This window comes from Macaca mulatta, chromosome 2 (assembly GCF_049350105.2).
Source record: "Macaca mulatta isolate MMU2019108-1 chromosome 2, T2T-MMU8v2.0, whole genome shotgun sequence".
Classification (NCBI taxonomy): Eukaryota; Metazoa; Chordata; class Mammalia; order Primates; family Cercopithecidae; genus Macaca; species Macaca mulatta.
In genome coordinates this window covers 39,712,883-39,730,576 of record NC_133407.1, presented here as the reverse complement: position 1 = coordinate 39,730,576, position 17,694 = coordinate 39,712,883, and the positions used below count along the sequence as shown (strand labels likewise).

General features: G+C 40.6%; 1 protein-coding gene across 4 annotated transcripts in view; it reads left to right on the top strand.

Moving 5' to 3' along the window:
- The window catches only part of STAG1 (STAG1 cohesin complex component), a 401,927-nt gene that overhangs the window by 23,142 nt on the left and 361,091 nt on the right, over positions 1-17,694 (top strand). For 2 of the 4 annotated variants that reach the window (XM_077991520.1, XM_077991518.1), the window contains exon 2: positions 14,840-15,014. The exons of the other annotated variants lie outside the window; for them this stretch is intronic. The gene's annotated coding sequence lies outside the window, so the exon portion shown is untranslated. The remainder of the gene's footprint in view (positions 1-14,839; positions 15,015-17,694) is intronic. 4 annotated transcript variants of the gene reach the window in all.

Genomic DNA, 17,694 nt, shown 5'->3' with positions numbered 1-17,694 from the left:
ACATTAAAAGGAATTTAAGATAAATAACTTTGTTCTAATTATTAACTAAAAGTATTGTGGCACTTTATGGTTTATTTCCCCTTCGTTACTTGATTCTAATCATGGACTCAATTTACTATTTAGTGTAAGTAAACTTGTATTCAGTGTGGTGTTTTTTTGTTTTTGTTTTTGTTTTTTGAGATAGACTTTCGCTCTTGTTGCCCAGGCTGAAGTGCAGTGGTGCAATCTCGGCTCACTGCAACCTCTGCCTCCTGGGTTCAAGCAGCTCCCCTGTCTCAGCCTCCCAAGTAGCTGGGATTACAGCCACCTGCCACCACACCCGGCTAATTTTTTGTATTTTTAGTAGAGACGGGGTTTCACCATGTTGGTCAGGCTGGTCTCAAACTGCTGACCTCAGGTGATCTACCCGCCTTGGCCTCCCAAAGTGCTAGGATTATAGGTGTGTGCCACTGTGCCCGGCCATGGTGGGTATTTTTAATAGCCAGCACTGATATTGTTAATAATTTAGTTGGTTTTCCTCCCAAAGGTTAAAGTTAAGTTCTAAAATTGAATAATAATATGATTATTTTCCTTACTGAAACAAATTAAAATGTAATTCTGAGGTCCTTTTGTGATGAGTTGGCTTTGGTTAATGGATATTTGCCTTTCCCTAGAGAACATATTTGAATAACTAACCTGTTTACACCTAGCATGTTGTGTTCCTAGAGACCCAAAAAGGGTAAAGTATCTCTCAGACAGAATTCCATCCTTAACTATATTCAGGCCAACCTGGTGGTAGAATGAGATTAAAGGGGCAAGAGAACTGTCATTTCTCAAGTATTTGTTATAGGCATTATTTTTGGTGCTTTAAATACATAGCCATCATTTATTGAATACAAGTTTTTTTTTTTTTTTTTTTTTTTTTGAGACGGAGTCTCGCTGTGTCTCCCAGGCTGGAGGGCAGTGGCGTGATCTTGGCTCACTGCAAGCTCCGCCTCCCGGGTTCACGCCATTCTCCCGCCTCAGCCTCCCAAGTAGCTGAGACTACAGGCGCCCGCCACCACGCCCGGCTAGTTTTTTGTATTTTTAGTAGAGACGGGGTTTCACCATGTTAGCCAGGATAGTCTCGATCTCCTGACCTCATGATCCACCCGCCTCGGCCTCCCAAAGTGCTGGGATTACAGGCTTGAGCCACCGCGCCCGGCCTGAATACAAGTTTTTTATTAAGCCCTTCAAGTGCGTTAGATTCGTTACATGCCATTTACTTCACATATAACCCTTCAGAGAACATGGCAAAGATGTTTTTACAGATGAGGGCTTTGTTAGGCTCTTTTTCTTCCCTCTTCTCCCCTCCCCTCCCCTTCACTTCAAGGGGAAATGATCATATACATAGATGGGGAATGAGATTTGGGTGGTGCTGGAATTATCACTGCTGCCAACTCACCTATTACTTAAGGCTGTCCAAGTTATACATTTGTTCATTTCTTTTATATACTGGAAAAGAAGGCAGACAGGGTATTTATTCTTTTGTGAGAGGCAGTAATCATGTAAACAAAATAATACGATAAATGCTGTCTGTGAAGGGAATAAATGAGGTGTTATGATGGGTAATGATGAGGTACTTAACATTAAAAAAGGCCAGGAAAGGCATCTCTGATGGTGTGAAATTTAACCTGAGGATGTGTACAGAACCTAGGCAAGAATGGCCCAGATACAGGGAAGAGCAAGGATAAATCTCTTTAGCAGAAATGTCTCTAGGAATTTAGAGAAGGCCATAGTGACTGGAGGGAGCATAATGCAGGAAGAATACAGTGGCGTTCCATGAGGTCAGAGAGGTAAGCAGAGTCTGGATTATGTAGGGTGTATTTGGGATAGTGAGGATTCTTACAGATTTTATTATAAGTGAAATGAGAAGCTGTTAGAGAGTTTTAAGAAGAGAATTGTTTAAAACACATTCTTCTAGGACGGGTGCAGTGGCTCATATCTGTAATCCCAGCACTTTTGGAGGCCAAGACAGATTGATTACTTGAGGCCAGGACTTTGCCACCAACCTGGCCAACATGACAAAACCCCGTCTCTACTAAAAATACAAAAATTAGCCAGGCAAGGTGGCATGATCCCAGCTACTTGGGAGGCTGAGGCAGGAGAATCGCTTGAACCTGGGAGGCAGAGGTTGCAGTTAGCTGAGATTGTGCTACTACACTCCAGTCCGGGTGATAGAACAAGACTGTGTCTCAAAACAAAACACATTCTTCTAGCTTAGTGGTTCTCAACTGAGGGGGATTTTGTTTTCCGGGGGACATTTGGCAATGTCTAGATATTTTTGATTGTCACAACTGGGAATAATGGTTTATGCTGCTGGCATCAGCGAATGGAAACCTAGGGATTATGGTGTATGCTACTGGCATCAGTGGATAGAGATCAGGGATGCTGCTAAACCTTCTATAATGCACAGAATAGTAAACAACTATTGGCCCAAAATGTCAATAGTGGCAAGGTTGAGAACCCCTGCTTTTGCTATTGTATGAATATTGGAGTGGTGGGTGGGGTGTGGGGAATGCAAGGGGGAGGGTTAGGTTGTTACAGTGTACAGGTGACAGATACTGTGCCTTGGACGATGGTTGTAATAGAGATAATACTGAGAAGTGTTCTTATTCTGTATGTGTATTGGAGATAGAGTAGATAAGTGAGGAAAGGGATAAATCAAGGATGATCTCCAGGTTTCTAACTAATAATTGAGTGATTTGTGATACAGTGCTAAAGTGGGGAAGACTGGGAATGAAGTATTCTGATTTTTAAATTTTTATTTCATTGAATATTAGTTGCTATTAATAGAAGACACAACACTATTTTAGTGTACAATAGGAAGGAAGCAGTAACCTCATGCTGTGTATACTTGGTCACACCAGCCACTCATTGCTTTGAAATCTTAACTATTCTCAGGGATATGGCAGTTTCTTCTACCTTCGTTTGTATTGTGTGGCATATGATAGGCTGTCCTTTTGCATGTATCTCAGTAACAAAACATAATGCAGCTTCATCTACTTGTGGCTGTTCTCATACTCCGTAAGTCATCACTTTACTATTGCTTTGCAAGAAAACAGAATTGGCATTATTACTAGCAATAATTAATACTGGCTAATATCGATTTTTTTGTGCCTTTCTGCATACTTAATAAGTCTTCAGTGCCAAATTGTAGAGTAGTATTTTGAAAGCAGTTAAATACAACATGCATGGAGCCAGCAATGTAAATAGCCCAACTGATGATAATTGGTCAAACTAGTCAGATTTTAGCAATAGGAAGTAATTCTTTTGTCATAAGACTTTATTTTAAACATATACACACACACCCCTATAATTTTGTTTTCTAGTTCTTGCCTATTGAAGGGTGGTAATACTGATATATAGAGTGACTCATTTGCTTAGGGTAAGATTTTTGGTAAAAGTTCACTAAGAAATTTGGAAGCTTCCTTAGTTGATTTAAAATACTGGAAAAAATATCATTGGATTTCCACCGAAATGTTGAGGAACATCTAGATTTGCAATTATAATACTTTTAAGTATTAGACTGTTTCCATTTGGAACCTTTCTAGTTCACTTTAAAAAGACAGTTTGAATTGTCAGACAGGAGCATTTCATTTTCTAAAATGAGAAGAAATGTTACTTTGCTATGGAAGACCTATTCATTATTTTTTACATATGTTTAATGTTTTTTTTTTTTACAGACATTGACAGTCTTTTTTCAGCCTTATAGAGCTCTCTAGTATTACTCTTTTGTCCCAATGTATCATCCCCTCCTGCCTTTATTTTCTTCATTAGCTGACAACCTTATTTACCTTCAAAACATGTTCATCTGCTTTGCATTTTTGTCTTTTCATTGCATTTGTCTAAAACCCAACCACATCACTTCATTTTTCTGACTTCTGTGTACCTGGTGTTGCGCTGCTGAGCACAGCTGGAGAAAATAACAGCCTTGCAGACTGGAGCCACTAAGTATTCATGCTCTCCAATCTTAATTGAACCCTCAGCATTACCCAGTAATTCTCCTTTGTTCCTAGTTTTTTCTCATTCCTCATACAGTTACTTAAAAACTTGTAATCTCCTGTAGCCCCCTTACTTTACCACTTCCCTTCTCTTTTTCAGTAGATGATCTCATCTGTTCACTGTGAAACTTGAATTTAATTATTATTTTATTTCTGGGAGATGTTGAAAAAGTTTGAAATGAGAACACATAGAGATCACCTTAACATTTGCGATGCGTGTTGCTTGGAGGCATACAGAAAACTAAAGTATAAATTTTAGGACAAAAACAGAAAGATATATCTTTGTGGTAATTTTAGTGAGTCTACTATGAGGTAATTTTAGTACAACATCACTTTTTTTTTTTTTGAGACAGGGTCTTGCTCTGTTGCCCAGGCTGGAATGCAATCATGGCTTGCATGCTCTGTTGCCCAGGCTGGAATGCAATCACTGCAGCCTCAACCTCCTGGGCTCAGGTGATCTTTCCCACCTCAGCCTCCTAAGTAGCTGTTACCACAGGTGTGCACCACCATGCCTGGCTATTTTTTTTGTATTTTTAGAGATGAGGTCTCACCATGTTGTCTTGGCTGGTCTCAAACTTCAAAGCTCAAGAGATCTGTCCTCCTTGGCCTCCCGAAGTGCTGGGATTACAGGCATGAGCCACCGCACCTAGCCCCATAGTGTAATTTTTTTTTTTTCTGAGGTGGAGTCTCACTCTGTCACCCGGGCTGAAGTGCAGTGGCACAGTCTCGACTCACTGCAAGCTCTGCCTCCTGAGTTCTAGCAATTCTCCTGCCTCTCAGCCTCCCGAGTAGCTGGGATTACGGCGCCCACTATCATGCCCAGCTAATTTTTGTATTTTTAGTAGAGACAGGGTTTTGCCATGTTGGCCAGGCTGGACTTGAACTCCTGACCTCAGGTGATCTGCCTGCCTCGGCCTCCCGAAGTGCTGGTATTACAGATGTGAGCCACCGTGCTCGGCCCACGTTGGTTCATTTTAGTTGTGACTGTTATTGAGCTTGAATAGCTTGATAAATCTGTCTTCACTATAGCAGATCTGGGTCAGGACACATTCTCCTGGGACTGTGTTGGAGACAAACTGCCAAATTTAATTTGTTTGAATACTCCTCACCATTCAGTTAATTTGGTTTCAGCTTCATATAATCATTTACAAGATCTGGGTTTTGCTTCCCGTGCCACCTATTTTGGATTTTATGTATTTACTTTGTTCATTCCACATAGATGGTTTATCTTGCTTCACTCTTCTTAATTTAATGCTCAGTGTTCACTTCAAGTTTTTTTTTTTTTTTTTTTTTTTTTGTGAGACGGAGTTTCACTCTTGTTGCCCAGGCTGGAGTGCAGTGGCGCGATCTCAGCTTACCACAACCTCCGCCTCCCGAGTTCAAGCGATTCTCCTACTTCAGCCATCCGAGTAGCTGGGATTACAAGCATGCGCTACCATGCCCAGCTAATTTTGTATTTTTACTAGAGATGGGGTTTCTCCATGTTGGTCAGGCTGGTCTCGAACTCCTGGCCTCAGGTGACCTGCCCGCCTTGGCCTCCCAAAGTGCTGGGATTACAGGCGTGAGCCACCGCTCCTGGCCTCACTTCAGTTGTGAAAGAGCCACTTGTGGATTGGATTTATCCTTACAAAGTTGAGTGAGATATATATTGCTTCTAGTGCATTCTTTTTTTTTCGAGACGGAGTCTTGCTCCGTTGCCCAGGCTGGAGTGCAGTGGCCGGATCTCAGCTCACTGCAAGCTCCGCCTCCCGGGTTTACGCCATTCTCCTGCCTCAGCCTCCCGAGTAGCTGGGACTACAGGCGCTCGCCACCTCGCCCGGCTAGATTTTCGTATTTTTTAGTAGAGACGGGGCTTCACCGTGTTAGGCAGGATGGTCTCGATCTCCTGACCTCGTGATCCGTCCGTCTCAGCCTCCCAAAGCACTGGGATTACAGGCTTGAGCCACCGCGCCCGGCCTCTAGTGCATTCTTGCTCTTGCATCTAGGAAGAGCATGGATTTTGCAGTCCATCCTAGATTGCTCTGTCATGTATTTAGATGAAACTTTGGAGCAAGTTCCTTTCTTGAGATCCATCCATCCACCCACCCAACCACCCACCCACCCACCCACCGAACCACCCACTTATCATCCCAGAGGCACTGTAGTGCTGCTGCTCCTTGTTTTCTGTTTTTCCTTGACAGATACGTTGAGGTATAATTTACATAATGTAAATTTCTCCCATTTTAAGCGTGCAGTTCAGTGATTTTTAGTTAATTTGGAAAACTGCGTAGCCAACACTATCTAATTTCAGAATACTTCTGTCACCCCCCAAAGAAGAAAATCTGTGCCCATTTGTATTCGTTTCTCTTTTCTAATCTTAGGGTACTATTAATCTATTTTCTGTCTCCATAGATAAGTTTTTTCGGGACATTTCATAAAATTGGGATCATTTATATACTCTTTTATGTTTGGGTTTTATTTAACAATGTTTTTAAGGATGATCCATGTTAAGAGATGTTTCAATACATTCTTGTATTTTGAAGAGTACTTCATTTTATTAATTTGTTAAGTTAATGGACATTTGAGTTTCAGACATTTGGCTGTTGTGAATAATGCTATGAACATTGATTTACAAGTCTTGGCGTAGACATGTTTTTATTCCTCTTTGGTAGATACCTAGGATTGGAATTGCTGGGTCATGTAGTAAATTTATGTTTAGTATTTTAAGAAACTGCTAAATTGTTTTCCAAAATGGTTGCACTGTTTTGCTCCCACTCCCACCTTTTTTTGTTTTTGTTTTTGAGACGGAGTCTCGCTCTGTCGCCCAACTGGAGTGCAGTGGTGCAATCTCGGCTCACCGCAAGCTCCACCTCTCGGGTTCAGGCCATTCTCTTGCTTCCCTCTCCCGAATAGCTGGGATTACAGGCGCCGGCCACCACGCCAGGCTAATTTTTTTTCTATTTTTAGTAGAGACGTGGTTTCACTGTGTTAGCCAGGATGGTCTCGATCTCCTGACCTCGTGATCCGCCCGCCTCGGCCTCCGAAAGTTTTTTTGTTTTTGAGACTGTCCTGCTCTGTCGCCCAGGGTGGAGTGCAGTGGCGTGATCTTGGCTCACTGCAACCTCCGTCTCCCGGGTTCAAGTGATTCTCTTGCATCAGCTTCCTGAGTAGCTGGGATTACAGGCGCCCACCACCACACTTGGCTAATTGTTTTGTATTCTTAGTAGAAACGGGGTTTTGCCATGTTGGCCAGGCTGGTCTCAAACTCCTGACCTCAGGTGATCCACCCACCTTGACCTCCCAAAGTGCTGGGATTATAGGCATGAGCCATCACACCTGGCCGCGTTTATTGATCTGAATATTTAAGATGACTATTTGATTAGAATTCAGTATCACGAACGACGTTAGCTGTTACCGTGGAAGAAGAATCAGCATCACAGGATTCTATTCCAGCTAGTAAAAAATAATAAAATACAAATATGTCACAGGCAAAAATATAATGCTTAATGATAAAAACCTAGATTTCTACCAGGTGAATGTGATTGCTTGAAAGTTTTACTTAAAGCTACTGCATAGAACAGTGTAAACATTTATTATTAATACTTTATTAAAAAAACTTTTAATTATGGAAAATTTCATACGATACAGATGAAGAGAAAATAGTTTAGTGCCTCCTCACATACTTTTCACCCAGCTTCAAAATTTACTCATTCTAGTTTTGTTTAATCTATTACACATACCTAGACTCTTCTCCCGCATATTGTAAAGATAAATATATTCCCATTATCACATCTAAAGCCTTCCATAATAATTTTTTACTAAGAATTGGTTACTTTTGATGAGTGAGATACAGAAATAGAAATTTCAATTTCTTTTTTCCTTTGTTTTAAAATGGAGATATTTTGGAGTGGTTTTTTGCAGTAAATACACAAGTCTGTGTGTGTATATGTTTGACAGAAATTATATCTCTTTAGGGATTTTAGGTCCTGTGCTTTTCTCCCCTTTTATCAGAAAAAAATTATAACAAAATTTTGAGGGTGTGGAGGCTGAGAGGATGTTTTCATTTGGTCCATTTATGTGAGAATAAATTCATTTTATTACTGCTTTAGAGGAATTATTTCTGTCATTTGCATTAGAAATCCAATTGCTTTAAAATTAAATTCTAAATTTTACTTTCTATACGTGATTCTTTGTTTGGATTATGGATCTCACTGGATAGTTTGAGATCCATCATCTCTTTTCTCTTTTGTTTTCTGAAAACTACAATTTTTTTCCATATTAATTAATTAATTATTATTATTATTTTTTGAGACGGAGTCTCGCTCTGTCGCCCGGGCTGGAGTGAAGTGGCCCGATCTCAGCTCACTGCAAGCTCCGCCTCCCGGGTTTACGCCATTCTCCTGCCTCAGCCTCCTGAGTAGCTGGGACTACAGGCGCCCGCCACCTCACCTGGCTAGTTTTTTGTATTTTTTGGTAGAGACAGGGTTTCACCGTGTTAGCCAGGATGGTCTCGATCTCCTGACCTCGTGATCCACCCGTCTCGGCCTCCCAAAGCACTGGGATTACAGGCTTGAGCCACTGCGCCCGGCAATTAATTAATTTATTGAGACAGAGTTTTGCTCTTGTCGCCCAGGCTGGAGTGCAATGGCACAATATCCTCTCACTGCAGCCTCCGCCTCCTGGGTTCAAGTGATTCTTCTGCCTCAGCCTCCCATGTAGCTGAGATTACAGGTCCCTGTCACCACACTTGGGTAATTTTTGTATTTTTAGTAGAAATGGGATTCCACCATGTTGGCCAGGCTGTTCTCAAACTCCTGGTCTCAAGTGATCCACCTGCCTCAGCCTCCCAAAGTGCTGGGATTACAAGCATGAGCTACCATGCCCAACCTCCATATTATTTAGAATTGATTTCTCATTAGTAACAAAATGCTTTTAACACCAAAATCAATAACTTTATAGTAAATCTGGGCTTTGATTTTGTTCTCTGTCTCATCTGTATAGGCAGCTCTGCTTTTTTGAGACTCAGTCCACATATAAAATAGGGATATTATAATATCATAAGATAATGAGAAGTTTAAGTGCATGTAGATTTCTTTTGGTGGTGGGAGTAGGTGTTGAGGCAGGGTTAACAATACCTTGTGGTTTTATGCTGTATGCATATACAAAGAAGAGCAAAGAGAAACAGGAGAACAGACAAAAACGATTTAGCATTGCTATGTACACATTGCTGTTATAAACCATTTATGTAAATTCCCATTTGATCCCTATGACAGTGATGGTGGTATATGTTGTTATTATCATTCCAAACCACGACTTGTAACTGTGAAGTAATTTACGGAAGATATGTATTGTTACCCTCACTTCATATATGAGGAGACTAGTCTTGGAAAAATATAGTAATTTGCAGAAAGTCTTACAACTAGTTAGTGCAGCTTTAATTGGAAAGTTTATGTTTCTTTCTACCACCGTGGTATACTTTCCACTGTGGGCAGTTGTCTTATCAGGGAGGGAATGCGGTTGTTTTTGCTCTTTTTTGAAAGCACTGAAATGTTAGAGGTTACTTTGATAATTTGATTGGTTGGCTAATTAGAATATAGGGTTTTTTGTTTGTTTAAAGAGACAGGGTCTCACTTTAGTTGTCCAGGCTGAAGTGCATTGGTGCCATCATGGCTCACTGCAGCTTCAACCTTCTGGCCTGAAGAGCTCCTCCTGCCTCAGCTTGCCAAAGTGTTGGCATTACAAGCATGAGCCGCAATGCCTGGCAGGAATATAGTTGTTTTTTTTTTAGACGGAGTTTTGCTCTGTCGCCCAGGCTGGAGTGCAGTGGCGTGATCTTGGCTCACGGCAACCTCCGCCTCCAGGGTTCAAATAATTCTACTGTCTCAGCCTCCCAAGTAGCTGGCACTACAGGCACCCGCCACCACGCTGGGCTACTTTTTGTATTTTTTTTTTGAGACGGAGTCTCACTCTGTTGCCCAGGCTGGAGTGCAGTGGCCGAATCTCAGCTCACTGCAAGCTCCGCCTCCCAGGTTTACGCCATTCTCCTGCCTCAGCCTCCCAGGTAGCTGGGACTACAGGTGCCCGCCACCTCACCTGGCTAGTTTTTTGTATTTTTTTTAGTAGAGATGGGGTTTCATCGTGTTAACCAGGATGGTCTCGATCTCCTGACCTCGTGATCCGCCCGTCTTGGCCTCCCAAAGTGCTGGGATTACAGGCTTGAGCCACCGTGCCCGGCCTGTATTTTTTTTTTTTGGTAGAGGTGGGGTTTCACTATATGTTAGTCAGGCTGGTTTGAACTCCTAACCTCAGGTGATCCACCCATCTCAACCTCCCAAAGTGCTGGGATTACAGGTGTGAGCCACCACACCCGCCATGATTTAAGTGAGATGAACCATGAAAAGTGAACCATGAAAACTCAAATCAATTTATGTTTTTAATTTTTATTATTATTTTTTTGAGATGAAGTCTCTTTCTGTTGCCCAGACTGGAGTGCTGTGGCGCGATCACGGCTCATTGCAACCTCCACCTCCCAGGTTCAAGCGATTCTCTTGCTTCAGCCTGCTGAGTAGCTGGGACTGCTGGCATGCGCCACTACACCCAGCTAATTTTTAAATTTTTAGTAGAAACAACATTTTGCCACATTGGCCAGACTGGTCTCGAACTCCTGACCTCAAGGTAATCTGCCTGCCTCGGCCTCCCAAAGTAGTGGGATTACAGGCATGAGCCACTGTGCCCGGCCATCATCTCAGTTTATATATATGTTTTACACATACTTTTTTTTTTAAAACTACAGTAGTTTTTCTGCACACTAGTTTTTGTGTCTTGCTTTCTTGGCTCAGTATTGTTTGTGAGATTCATTCATGTTGTGGGACCTGTAGTTCATTTTTATGAACCATATACTTGTGTAATTATGCCACATTTATCCATTCTATTCTTGATGGATATTAGATTATTTTTAGTTTGGGACCATTGTAAGTATTACTGCTGAGAACACTCTTGTGGTTTTGTTTTGTTTTGTTTTGAGATGGATTTTCGCTTTTGTTGCCAGCCTGGAGTGCAGTGGGGTAATCTTGACTCACTGCAACCTCCACCTCCTGGGTTCAAGTGATTCTCCTGCCTCAGCCTCCCGAGTAGCTGGAATTACAGGCACCTGCCACCGCGCCTGGCTAATTTTTATATTTTTGGTAGAGATGGGATTTTGCCATGTTGGCCACACTGGTCTTGAACTCCTAACCTCAGGTGATTCACCCGCCTCAGCCTCCCAGAGTGCTGGAATTGCAGGCGTGAGCCACGGTGCTCGGCCTCATACGTGTTTTTTAATGCACATGTGAAGCCATTTCTATTGGATATATATCTAAGATCGAAACCTCTCGGTCATAAGATATGTTGTAAGTAGAAAAGGCCAAATTGTTTTCCAGAGTGGTTTTACCAAACTTTTCTTCCAACAGCGTATGATAATTCCCTTTTATATTCTCCCGAGTGCACATTATTGCCAGTCTTTGAAAATTGTAGCCATTTTTGATGGCTTTAATTTGCACTTTCTCTGGCTACTAATGAGTTTGAGCATCTCAGTGCTGACCATTTTGATGTCCTGTTCTGTAAAGTGATTGCTCTCATCGCTTATCTGTTTTTATTTTTAATTATGTGTATTTTGATTCATAGCAGCTTTTTATATATTCTTAATATAAGGCATTTGTCAGTTTTAAGTAGGTTACTTATGTGTTCTCGCATTCTGTAGTTTGCCTGTGGTGCCTTTTTATATGGTATCTTTTGGTGCAGAAAAGTTCTCTGTAGGCTGGGCGCAGTGGCTCACACTTGTAATCCCAGCAGTTTGGGAGGCCGAGGCAAGTGGATCATGAGGTCAGGAGATGGAGACCATCCTGGCTAACGTGATGAAGAAAAAATTAGCTGGGTGTGGTGGCGTGCGCCTGTAGTCCCATTTACTCAGGAGGCTGAAACGGGAATTGCTTAAACTGGGGAGGTGGAGGTTGCAGTGAGCCGAGATCGTGCCACTGCACTCCAGCCTGGTGACAGAGCAAGAGTCCATCTCAAAAAAAAAAAAAAAAATTATCTGCATAGGTACATATGTCAGTTTTTTTCCATTAAACAGTGCTTTTTTGTGTCCTGTTTAAAAATTTTCTTTTTTCTTTGTAGGTCATGGAGTTCTTCACATCATCTATAAACTTTTATTTACTTCTCTCATTTATATATGTAATATGTACTTCACCTGGAATAGATTTTTTTGTGTGTGTAGTTTTTAGGTCAAGTTTTATTTTTTTTCAAATGGATATCTAATTGTTCCAGCACCATTTATGAATAAACAAACAAAAAAATTGCTATCACTCTGCATTGTCGTGTATTCATAAGTCATGTCCATAGATGCATGCTATGTGTCTGGGCCTTTATCCTGTTACCTTGTACCAGTATCACTGCCTTATTTAGTGAGCTTAATAATAAGTCTAAATATTCTGTAGAATAAGTCTCCTTTTTATTTTTTTCCTTGAAATATGGTCTCACTCTGTTTCCCAGGCTGGAGTGCAGTAGTGTGATAACAGTGTACTGTAGGCTTGACCTCCTGGGCTTACATGATCCTCCTATCTCAGCCTCCGGAGTAGCTGGGACCATAGGTGTGAGTCACCATGCCTGCCTTATTTTCAAAATTATCTGTAGAGATGAGATCTCCCTATGTTACTCAGGCTGCCCAGCTTGTTCTTTTTAAAGATTTGCTAGTCTGTTCTTTTGCATTTCCATGTACATTGTAGAATCACTGCATTAATTTCTCCCCATAAATAAACAGAGAAACCAATTTAACCTCCAAACCACAGACCCTTTTGGGCTTTTGGTTGGAATTATACTGTTGGCTTAGATCAATTTTGGGATGGTCAGAATTGACATCCTTTATGGTTTTCTAGTTAAAAGTCTTGCATATCTTTTGTTAGATTTATTCTTAGATACTTGATTTATTTATGCCATAGTAAGTATATATATATATTTTTCTTTTTGTAAGTGGGATTTCAGAAATTGTCGTACTTTAACCAGGAGTTTTATAGCAAAGGTTTTTGTGAAAAATTATATTCTATAATAGGTTTAAGTCATTGCCTAAAGCATCTCCAGTATTTATAAAGCCAGAGGGAGTCCAGGATGGTACACAAATAACTGCTTCTGATGATATCATTTTCCTTTTTGTTTTCAAGCAAGACTGGGTAAAGTATCGTATATTGAAATAAAACCATAACATGACCATTTCACTTATTTCTTTTTTTTTTTTTTGATAGGGGGACTTTGGCATTTTGTTTCATTTATGGTTTTAATCTATTCATGAAAGTAGGTTAAATAAAATGGTTTATTTACTATTTTTGAGTTTTAGATTTTTCTTCTTGGCAAACTTTATTTTGGGTTAGGTAGTTTCTTCTGCTCCATGGTTGGAATGGGGGAGGGGCTATAATTAAAGCAACATTGAAGTGAAATACAGTATGCACATTACAATCTTGTTTCAGTGGAAGTAAAGTTAAAAGACTTGAAATTCTGTTACTATGGAGGAGAAGCAAAGTACGGGGTAGGCTTAGTAGTGCATAGTGTTGTTTGTGAGAGAGACAGAAAAATGCTTATTTCTGAATTCTTGAACCGGAGCTCTGGAATTGGAGCACTATAATAGGAAGAAAAGGATCAGAATACAAGGAAAATAAAATAGCATGGAGAAGAGAATGATAAAACAAAATTTTAGCAGCTTCGTTCCTGGAAAACCATCATAATAACAGACTGTATTACTGTGTGAAAGTCGATAAGCATTTTTTTTTTTTTTTTTTTTTTTTTGAGACAGAGTCTTGCTCTGTCGCCCAGGCTGGAGCGCAGTGGCCGGATCTCGGCTCACTGCAAGCTCCGCCTCCCGGGTTTACGCCATTCTCCTGCCTCAGCCTCCCAGGTAGCTGGGACTACAGGTGCCCGCCACCTCGCCCGGCTAGTTTTTTGTATTTTTTAGTAGAGACGGGGTTTCACCATGTTAGCCAGGATGGTCTCGATCTCCTGACCTCGTGATCCGCCCGTCTCGGCCTCCCAAAGTGCTGGGATTACAGGCTTGAGCCACCGCGCCCGGCCTCGATAAGCATTTTTACAAAAACTTAATGTTGGAATTGTGCTTGGGTGAACTTTTCTGGGTCTTAAGGACAGATTATCCAGAAAGGAAGGAAAAAGAACCAAAACCCCAGCTTGTTTCCAGGGGCATATGTAGCCCCGCCAAATGCTGTTGCATTGTTTTATGAATAAAGTCTGATACTTATCTGGAGTTTCCAATCCCTCCTCACCACCTTTTAATATGTTATGTTATATTATGTTATGTTATGTTATGTTATATTATGTTATGTTATCTTTTGAGATGGAGTCTCACTCTGTTGCCCAGGCTGGTGTACAGTGTTGCAATTTTGACTGACTGAAACCTCTGCCTCCTGGGTTCAAGCAATTCTCATGCCTTGGCCTTCCCAGTTGCGGGATTACAGGTGTGTGCCACCATGCCCAGCTAATTTTTGTATTTTTAGTAGAGATGGGGTTTCACCGTGTTGGCCAGGCTTGTCTCCAACTCTTGACCTCAGGTGATCCACATGCTTTGGCCTCCCAAAGTGTTGGGATTAGAGGTGTGAGCCACCATGCCCAGCCCCCCACCTTTTTTCTTAAGAGAGAGGGTCTTGTTCTGTTGCCCAGGCTGGAATGAGGTGGCTTGATTATAACTTACGATAGCCTTGAACTTCTGGGATCAAGTGATCTTCCTACTTCAGTCTCCCTAGTAGCTGGGACAACAAGTGTGTGCCACCATGCTTAGCTAATTTTATTTTATTTTTTTTTAGAGATAGGTCTCATGATGTTGCCCAGGCTGGTCTTGAACTCCTGACCTCAAGCGGTCCTCCTGCCTCGACCTCCCAAATTGCTGTGATTATAGGAGTGAGCCAGGCCCCTTCATGGATTAGAGAAAAATTCACTGAAACTCAGAAATAACTGGAGTTCTTCTATGTAAATGATATGGTAACCTGCTTTTCTATATAATAAATTTGACTTCATTTAAGTTAGTTATAAATTAGGCAGCCTGGGCAACATAATGACACCCTGTCTTCCTTTTTTTTTTTTTTTTTTTTTGGAGACAGAGTCTTGCTCTGTCGCCCAGTCTGGAGTGCAGTGGCATGATCTTGGCTCACTGTAACGTCTGCCTCTCAGGTTCATGTGAATCTGCTGCCTCAGCCTCCTGAGTAGCTGGGACTACAGGCATGTGCCAGCACACCCAGCTAATTCTTTTATTTTTAGTAGAGATAGGGTTTCACCATCTTGGCCAGGCTGGTCTTGAACCCCTGACCTCATATGATCCCATCTCAGCCTCCCAGAGTGGTGGGATTACAGATGTGAACCACCGCACCTGGCTGAGATCCTGTCTTTAAAAAAAAAAAAAAAAAAGCCAGGTGCGGCTGTGGTTCAACTACTTGGGAGGCTGAGGTGGGAGGGTTGATTCAGCATCGAAGGTTGAGGCTGCAGTGAGCCATGATTGTGCCATTGTATCCCAACTTAAATAATTGTCAGGATTTACTACATATTACAAAAATTCCATGGCTTTTAACTATAAATAACTTGTTGACGAATGGGATGGGAGGGGTGAAACTAAGCACCTAACAACTGTAAGTAGCTATATAATAGTAATACCAATATAGTAAGCCATGAAACTGTTTATTTCATATTACTGTTTGATATTTCATATTGGCTTTTCAGTATTGAGCTTTTTTTTGTTGAGATGAAATTCACATAACATATATTTAACTATTTTGAAGTATACCATTTAGTGACATTTAGTGCAATTGTGTTGTGCAATTATTATCTCTAGTTTCAAAATGTTTTCATTATACCAAAAGAGCGTCTCATATCCATTAAGTAATCACTTCCTATTTCCTTGACACCCTCCCCCCAATCTCCTGGCAATCACTAATATGCTTTCTGTCTCTATGGATTTGCTTATTATATTTCTTATAAATAAAATTATATAATATGTGGCTTCTTTTACTTAGCATAATGTTTTCAATGCTTATTGAAGTTATAGCATATATTAGTACTTAATTTTTATGGCTAAATAACATTCAATTGTACGTATATACCACATTTATTTCTTAGTTCATCTGTTAATGCACCTTTTGTCTGTAATAAATAATGCTGCTGTTAACATTTATGTACAAATAGCTGTGTGGATATATATGTTAATTTTTCTTGGGTGTATACCTAGGAGTAGAATTTCTGGATCACGTGGTAATTCTTTTTATCTTTTTGAGAAATTGCCAAATTGTTCTTGACAGTGGCTGGCATCATTTTACATTTCCACCGGTAATATATGAGAGCTTCTATTGCTTCATATCCTTGCCAACACTTGCTATTTTACTTTTTCAAAAAAATATAGCCGCCTGCTATTGTTTGAATATGATTTGTTTGTACCGCCAAAACTCATGTTGAAATTTGATCCCCAGTGTGGTGATATTGGGAGGTGGGGCCTATTGGGCAGTATTTGGGTTATGAGGGCAGATACTTCATGAATTGCTGGTGCTGTTCTCACTGTAGTGAGTGAATTGTTGCTTTCTAGAGACTGTATTAATTCTTGAGGGAATGGATTAATTCCTGCAAGAGTGTGTTGTTGTAAAGCCATGGCATCCCTCAGGCTTTCCCGTCTTTGCATGTGTCCACTTTCCCATTGACCTTCCCTGCCATGTTGTAAAATAGCACAGAAGCTGTCGCCAGAAGCCAGAGATCCATGCCCTTGAACCCTTGAACTTCTCAGGCTGCAGAACCTTGAACGAAATAAACCTCTTTTTGTTGTAAGTTACCAGTCACGTATTCTGTTATAAGCAGCACAAAATGGACTAATACCTCATTCTAAAGTTATAAAGTAGTATCTCTTTGTGGTTTTGACTTGCATTCTTTTAATGACTGATGAAGCTCAACATTTTTTCATGTGCTTGTTGGCCATTCGTATATCTTTTTTGGAAAAATGTCTTTTCAAGTCCTTTGCCCATTTGTAAATTGGCTCATTTGTCTTTTGTTGTTGAGTTGTAAGAGTTCTTTATGTAGTCTGGATACTGGCCCCGTAAATATTTTCTCTCATTTTGTGAGTTGTCTTTTAACTTTCTTGATAATGTCCTTTGATGCACAAAGCTTTTAAGTTTGATGAGGTCCAGTTTATATAATTTTTCTTTAGGTACATGGGCTTTTGGTGTCATGTAAGAAACCATTTCCAAATCCAGTGGAGTAGGTTACTTGTGTGTTTCCTCTTAAGAGCTTATAATTTTAGCCTTTATATTTAGGCCACTGACCCATTTTGATTTAACTTTTAGTATGGTGTGAGATAAGGGTCCAACTTCATTCTTTTGCATGTGGGTATCACATTATCCCAATACCATTTGTTGAAGAGACTGTTTCTTCCCTATTGAATTGCCTTGTACCCTTATAAAAAATCAGTTGACCATAGATGCGTGAGTGTATTTCTGAACTCTTTTTCTGTTCCATTGGTCTATATTTCTGTCCTTATGCCAATAAGGACTGTTTTGACTCCCTTGGCTTTGTACTAAGTTTGAAATTGGAAAGTTTTAGTCTCAAATTTTATTGTGCTTTTTCAATATTATTTTGACTGTTTGGGACTCTTTGCAATTCTGTATGAGTTTGAGGATTGGACTTTCCA